Source organism: Engystomops pustulosus, chromosome 4, assembly GCF_040894005.1.
Source record: "Engystomops pustulosus chromosome 4, aEngPut4.maternal, whole genome shotgun sequence".
NCBI classification, from domain to species: Eukaryota; Metazoa; Chordata; class Amphibia; order Anura; family Leptodactylidae; genus Engystomops; species Engystomops pustulosus.
This window is the reverse complement of record NC_092414.1, coordinates 6,525,173-6,533,122: the sequence shown is the minus strand read 5'-3', so window position 1 is coordinate 6,533,122 and position 7,950 is coordinate 6,525,173.

Below are 7,950 nucleotides of genomic sequence, written 5' to 3'. Positions count from 1 at the left end.
GAGCTGTGTATCTCATCCTATCCTGTGTGATACTGTCTGCTGAGCTGTGTATCTCATCCTCTCCTGTGTGATACTCCCTGCTGAGCCGTGTATCTAATCCTATCCTGTGTGATACTGTCTGATGAGCTGTGTATCCAATCCTATCCTGTGCGATACTGACTGCTGAGCTGTGTATCCAATCCTATCCTGTGCGATACTGTCTGCTGAGCTGTGTATCTAATCCTCTCTTTTGTGATACTGCCTGCTGAGCTGTGTATCTAATCCTCTCCTGTGTGATACAGTCTGCTGAGCTGTGTATCCAATCCTATCCTGTGTGATACTGTCTGATGAGCTGTGTATCCAATCCTATCCAGTGTGATACTGTCTGCTGAGCTGTGTATCCAATCCTATCCTGTGCGATACTGACTGCTGAGCTGTGTATCTAATCCTCTCTTGTGTGATACTGTCTGATGAGCTGTGTATCCAATCCTATCCAGTGTGATACTGTCTGCTGAGCTGTGTATCCAATCCTATCCTGTGCGATACTGTCTGCTGAGCTGTGTATCTAATCCTCTCTTTTGTGATACTGCCTGCTGAGCTGTGTATCTAATCCTCTCCTGTGTGATACAGTCTGCTGAGCTGTGTATCCAATCCTATCCTGTGTGATACTGTCTGATGAGCTGTGTATCCAATCCTATCCAGTGTGATACTGTCTGCTGAGCTGTGTATCCAATCCTATCCTGTGCGATACTGACTGCTGAGCTGTGTATCTAATCCTCTCTTGTGTGATACTGTCTGATGAGCTGTGTATCCAATCCTATCCAGTGTGATACTGTCTGCTGAGCTGTGTATCCAATCCTATCCTGTGCGATACTGTCTGCTGAGCTGTGTATCTAATCCTCTCTTGTGTGATACTGCTGAGCTGTGTATCTAATCCTCTCCTGTGTGATACTGTCTGCTGAGCTGTGTATCCAATCCTATCCTGTGCGATACTGTCTGCTGAGCTGTGTATCTAATCCTCTCTTTTGTGATACTGCCTGCTGAGCTGTGTATCTAATCCTCTCCTGTGTGATACAGTCTGCTGAGCTGTGTATCCAATCCTATCCTGTGTGATACTGCCTGCTGAGCTGTGTATCTAATCCTATCCTGTGTGATATTGCCTGCTGAGCTGTGTATCTAATCCTCTCCTGTGTGATACTGCCTGCTGGGCTGTGTATCTAATCCTATCCTGTGTGATACTGTCTGCTGAGCTGTGTATCTAATCCTATCTTGTGTGATACTGTCTGCTGAGCTGTGTATCTAATCCTATCTTGTGTGATACTGCCTGCTGAGCTGTGTATCTAATCCTATCCTGTGTGATACTGTCTGCTGAGCCGTGTATCTAATCCTCTCCTGTGTGATACTGTCTGCTGAGCAGTGTATCTAATCCCATTCTGTGTGATACTGTCTGCTGAGCTGTGTATCTAATCCCATTCTGTGTGATACTGGCTGCTGAGCTGTGTATCTAATCCCATTCTGTGTGATACTGTCTGCTGAGCTGTGTATCTAATCCTATACTGTGTGATACTGTCTGCTGAGCTGTGTATCTAATCCTATCCTGTGTGATACTGCCTGCTGAGCTGTGTATCTAATCCTACCATGTGTGATACTGCCTGCTGAGCAGTGTATCTAATCCTATCCTGTGTGATACTGTCTGCTGAGCTGTGTATCTAATCCTCTCCTGTGTGATACTGTCTGCTGAGCTGTGTATCTAATCCTCTCCTGTGTGATACTGACTGCTGGGCTGTGTATCTAATCCTATCCTGTGTGATACTGTCTGCTGAGCTGTGTATCTAATCCTGTCCTGTGTGATACTGCCTGCTGAGCTGTGTATCTAATCCTATCTTGTGTGATACTGTCTGCTGAGCTGTGTATCTAATCCTATCCTGTGTGATACTGCCTGCTGAGCTGTGTATCTAATCCCATCCTGTGCGATACTGTCTGCTGAGCTGTGTATCTAATCCTCTCTTGTGTGATACTGCCTGCTGAGCTGTGTATCTAATCCTCTCCTGTGTGATACTCCTGCTGAGCTGTGTATCTAATCCCATCCTGTGTAATACTGTCTGAAGAGCTGTGTATCTAATCCCATTCTGTGTGATACTGGCTGCTGAGCTGTGTATCTAATCCCATTCTGTGTGATACTGGCTGCTGAGCTGTGTATCTAATCCTCTCTTGTGTGATACTGCCTGCTGAGCTGTGTATCTAATCCTATCCTGTGTGATACTGTCTGCTGAGCTGTGTATCTAATCCTATCCTGTGTGATACTGCCTGCTGAGCCGTGTATCTAATCCTATCCTGTGTGATACTGTCTGCTGAGCTGTGTATCTAATCCTCTCCTGTGTGATACTGTCTGCTGAGCTGTGTATCTAATCCCCTCCTGTGTGATACTGCCTGCTGAGCTAAGTATCTAATCCTATCCTGTGTGATACTGCCTGCTGAGCTGTGTATCTAATCCCCTCCTGTGTGATACTGCCTGTTGAGCTGTGTATCTAATCCTCTCCTGTGTGATACTCCCTGCTGAGCCGTGTATCTAATCCTATCCTGTGTGATACAGTCTGCTGAGCTGTGTATCTAATCCTCTCCTGTGTGATACTCCCTGCTGAGCTGTGTATCTAATCCTATCCTGTGTGATACTGTCTGCTGGGCTGTGTATCTAATCCTCTCCTGTGTGATACTCCCTGCTGGGCTGTGTATCTAATCCTCTCCTGTGTGATACTCCCTGCTGGGCTGTGTATCTAATCCTCTCCTGTGTGATACTCCCGGGGCGGTGTATCTAATCCATTCCCGTGTGATACTCCCGGGGCTGTGTATCTAGTCCCTTCCTGTGTGATACTCCCGGGGCGGTGTATCTAATCCCTTCCTGTGTGATACTCCCGGGGCGGTGTATCTAATCCCATCCTGTGTGATACTCCCGGGGCGGTGTATCTAATCCCATCCTGTGTGATACTCCCGGGCGGTGTATCTAATCCCTTCCTGTGTGATACTCCCCGGCTGTGTATCTAATCCCTTCCTGTGTGATACTCCCGGGGCGGTGTATCTAATCCCATCCTGTGTGATACTCCCGGGGCGGTGTATCTAATCCCATCCTGTGTGATACTCCCGGGCGATGTATCTAATCCCTTCCTGTGTGATACTCCCCGGCTGTGTATCTAATCCCTTCCTGTGTGATACTCCCGGGGCGGTGCATCTAATCCCATCCTGTGTGATACTCCCGGGGCGGTGTATCTAATCCCATCCTGTGTGATACTCCCGGGCGGTGTATCTAATCCCTTCCTGTGTGATACTCCCCGGCGGTGTATCTAATCCCATCCTGTGTGTTACTCCCGGGGCTGTGTATCTAATCCCATCCTGTGTGATACTCCCGGGCGGTGTATCTAATCCCATCCTGTGTGATACTTCCGGGGCGGTGTATCTAATCCCATCCTGTGTGATACTCCCGGGGCGGTATATCTAATCCCTTCCTGTGTGATACTCCCGGGGCGGTGTATCTAATCCCTTCCTGTGTGATACTCCCCGGCTGTGTATCTAATCCCTTCCTGTGTGATACTCCCGGGGCGGTGTATCTAATCCCTTCCTGTGTGATACTCCCGGGGCGGTGTATCTAATCCCTTCCTGTGTGATACTCCCCGGCTGTGTATCTAATCCCTTCCTGTGTGATACTCCCGGGGCTGTGTATCTAATCCCATCCTGTGTGATACTCCCCGGCGGTGTATCTAATCCCATCCTGTGTGATACTCCCGGGGCTGTGTATCTAATCCCTTCCTGTGTGATACTCCCGGGGCTGTGTATCTAATCCCATCCTGTGTGATACTCCCGGGGCTGTGTATCTAATCCCATCCTGTGTGATACTCCCGGGGCTGTGTATCTAATCCCATCCTGTGTGATACTCCCGGGGCTGTGTATCTAATCCCATCCAGTGTGATACTCCTGGGGCGGTGTATCTAATCCCTTCCTGTGTGATACTCCCGGGGCTGTGTATCTAATCCCATCCTGTGTGATACTCCCCGGCGGTGTATCTAATCCCATCCTGTGTGATACTCCCGGGGCTGTGTATCTAATCCCTTCCTGTGTGATACTCCCCGGCGGTGTATCTAATCCCGGTGCTGCAGTCAGGGCTGGTGCGCTGCGGAGCTTGGATTGATGGCGGCCATTGATTATGTGGCTCCAGCGTCAGCAGCCGCGGCTGTAATGAACTCCTCTCCCGTCTTCCAGGAACATCCGATGGGAAATTAGTTTCTACAATTAGTTTTCCTTTAACCCTTTTGTGGTGATCAGAAATCCAACACCATCTCAGAGAGCCAGGTCATAGCTCCTATGGTGCGGCTGGGCACCCAGCTTTCCCAGAACCCTGAGCCACTCATCAATGCACACAGGTCTGTCCTGAAAGGTTCGAAAAAACCTATATATACAGCATAGGAGTAGTAGTACTGTGCCCATATATACAGGATAGGAGTAGTAGTACTGTGCTGTACTCATATATACAGCATAGGAGTAGTAGTACTGTCTCCATAGATACAGGATAGGAGGAGTAGTAGTACTGTGCTGTACATATATAAAGGATAGGAGGAGTAGTAGTACTGTGCTGTACATATATACAGGATAGGAGGAGTAGTAGTACTGTGCTGTGCCCATATATACAGGATAGGAGTAGTAGTACTGTACTGTCCCCATATATACAGGATAGGAGTAATAGTACTGTGCTGTGCCCATATATACAGGATAGGAGTAGTAGTACTGTGCTGTGCCCATATATACAGCATATGAGTAGTAGTACTGTGCTGTGTCCATATATACAGGATAGGAGTAGTAGTACTGTTCTGTGCCCATATATACAGGATAGGAGTAGTAGTACTGTGCTGTACTCATATATACAGCATAGGAGTAGTAGTACTGTCTCCATAGATACAGGATAGGAGGAGTAGTAGTACTGTGCTGTGCCCATATATACAGGATAGGAGGAGTAGTAGTACTGTGCTGTGCCCATATATACAGGATAGGAGTAGTAGTACTGTGCTGTGCCCATATATACAGGATAGGAGTAGTAGTACTGTGCTGTGTCCATATATACAGGATAGGAGTAGTAGTACTGTGCTGTGCCCATATCTACAGGATAGGAGTAGTAGTACTGTGCTGTGCTCATATATACAGGATAGGAGTAGTAGTACTGTGATGTGTCCATATATACAGGATAGGAGTAGTAGTACTGTGCTCATATATACAGGATAGGAGTAGTAGTACTGTGCTGTGTCCATATATACAGGATAGGAGGAGTAGTACTGTGCTCATATATACAGGATAGGAGTAGTAGTACTGTGCTGTGCTCATATATACAGGATAGGAGTAGTAGTACTGTGCTGTGCTCATATGTACAGGATAGGAGTAGTAGTACTGTGCTGTGCCCATATATACAGAATAGGAGTAGTAGTACTATGTGCGATATATATACAGGATAGGAGTAGTAGTACTGTGCCCATATATACAGGATAGGAGTAGTAGTACTGTGCTGTGCTGTGAACATATATACAGGATAGGAGTAGTAGTACTGTACTGTCCCCATATATACAGAATAGGAGTAGTAGTACTGTACTGTCCCCATATATACAGGATAGGAGTAGTAGTACTGTGCTGTGTCCATATATACAGGATAGGAGTAGTAGTACTGTACTGTCCCCATATATACAGAATAGGAGAAGTAGTACTGTACTGTGTCCATATATACAGGATAGGAGTAGTAGTACTGTGCTGTGCCCATATTTACAGGATAGGAGTAGTAGTACTGTGCTGTGCCCATATATACAGGATAGGAGTAGTAGTACTGTGTCGATTTATACAGGATAGGAGTAGTAGTACTGTGCCCATATATACAGGATAGGAGTAGTAGGACTATGTTCGATATATATACAGGATAGGAGTAGTAGTACTGTGCTGTGCCCATATATACAGAATAGGAGTAGTAGTACTGTGCTATGCCCATATATACAGAATAGGAGTAGTAGTACTGTGCTGTACCCATATATACAGGATAGGAGTAGTAGTACTGTACTGTCCCCATATATACAGGATAGGAGTAGTAGTACTGTACTGTGCCCATATATACAGGATAGGAGTAGTAGTACTGTTCTGTGCCCCATATATACAGAATAGGAGTAGTAGTACTGTACTGTGCCCATATATACAGAATAGGAGTAGTAGTACTGTGCTGTGTCCATATATACAGGATAGGAGTAGTAGTACTGTGCTCATATACACAGGATAGGAGTAGTAGTACTGTACTGTCCCCATATATACAGAATAGGAGTAGTAGTACTGTACTGTCCCCATATATACAGGATAGGAGTAGTAGTACTGTGCTGTGTCCATATATACAGGATAGGAGTAGTACTGTCCCCATATATACAGAATAGGAGTAGTAGTACTGTACTGTGCCCATATCTACAGGATAGGAGTAGTAGTACTGTGCTGTGTCCATATCTACAGGATAGGAGTAGTAGTACTGTACTGTGCCCATATATACAGGATAGGAGTAGTAGTACTGTGCTGTGTCCATATATACAGAATAGGAGTAGTAGTACTGTACTGTCTCCATATATACAGGATAGGAGTAGTAGTACTGTACTGTGCCCATATATACAGAATAGGAGTAGTAGTACTGTACTGTCCCCATATATACAGAATAGGAGTAGTAGTACTGTACTGTCCCCATATATACAGGATAGGAGTAGTAGTGCTGTACCCCTACATATAGAATAGGAGTAGTAGTAGTGCTGTACCCTTATATATATATATATAGAATAGTAGTAGTAGTACTGTGTTGGACACACACATAACATGGTAACACCTCACAAGGCTCCTGTGTCCTCCCTTTGTTTTGGTGCTGCAGTTTCGGGATGTTGGAAGTTTCGGGCCGGGCAGTTCTTATAGATGTCTCCGGGGCAGTATCACATGTGCTGAGGGCATCGTGTGACCATGAGCCCGGGGTGCCCGTATTATCATCAGCTCCGGGTATATGGGGTCAGAAACACGAGAAAGTAGAGAAGTGCAGAGGAGGAGGCGTCAGGGGATACACTGCACATTATGGGGGCACACCGAGGTGTAGGGACCGGAGATCAGCACACTAGTATATACCGTATACATCCCATAGTGTGTACTACATGGCGGCACATCCCTGGGCAGGGTCCTGCTCCCCGGTGGTTAGTGCTGCCTTTTATTTAATCAGCCCTCAGCAGTGAACGTCTCCAGCGGCCGCAATTACATCCTCACTTCTCCTCTAATTAATCTTCATTACAAACCCAGATCCCACAGGACTACTCCTCCCATCAGCCGCTGCCGCCAAGCTACATGATGTGAGTGCAAGTGCAGAGGCCGGGGACAGAGATGGATGTATAGGAGATAGCGGGATGTATGGATGATGTGTGAGGCCGGGCTCCATTCATACACGGAGGAGACGGACTGGGCCGGAGGTTCTGGATCTCATCTTGTTCCATGACACAGATAATCTATAAATATATCCACTGTCTGGATCAGCGCTCCCATCTCTCCATGTATGTGCTGTGAGTCACGGACCAGGACCAGGACCAGCAACCAGCGCCGGGCCCCACCGCACCCGGATACATGCGGATCACACGGCCAACATGTCCAAATACACGGAGGAAGCATCCGGGGCCAGGAATACCTGAGGGAAGGAGGATACAGAGAATCCGGGCCATAAGGGAGGACCCAGCCCTACAACCCGGTCCAAAACCGGTGGAGAGCCAGGAAAAGAACCAGGAGGATCAGGATGAGAAAAGACGCATCCACAAGAAATACAAGAGCCCCGAGGCCAAAGAATAGGAAAATTTATTAAAAATAGCAGCGAATAGCACGAGCGGAACCAAAAAATACTCAGGGGCTGATAACAGAGAGTAATAGATTGTATCCCCCTGTACAGTCTCC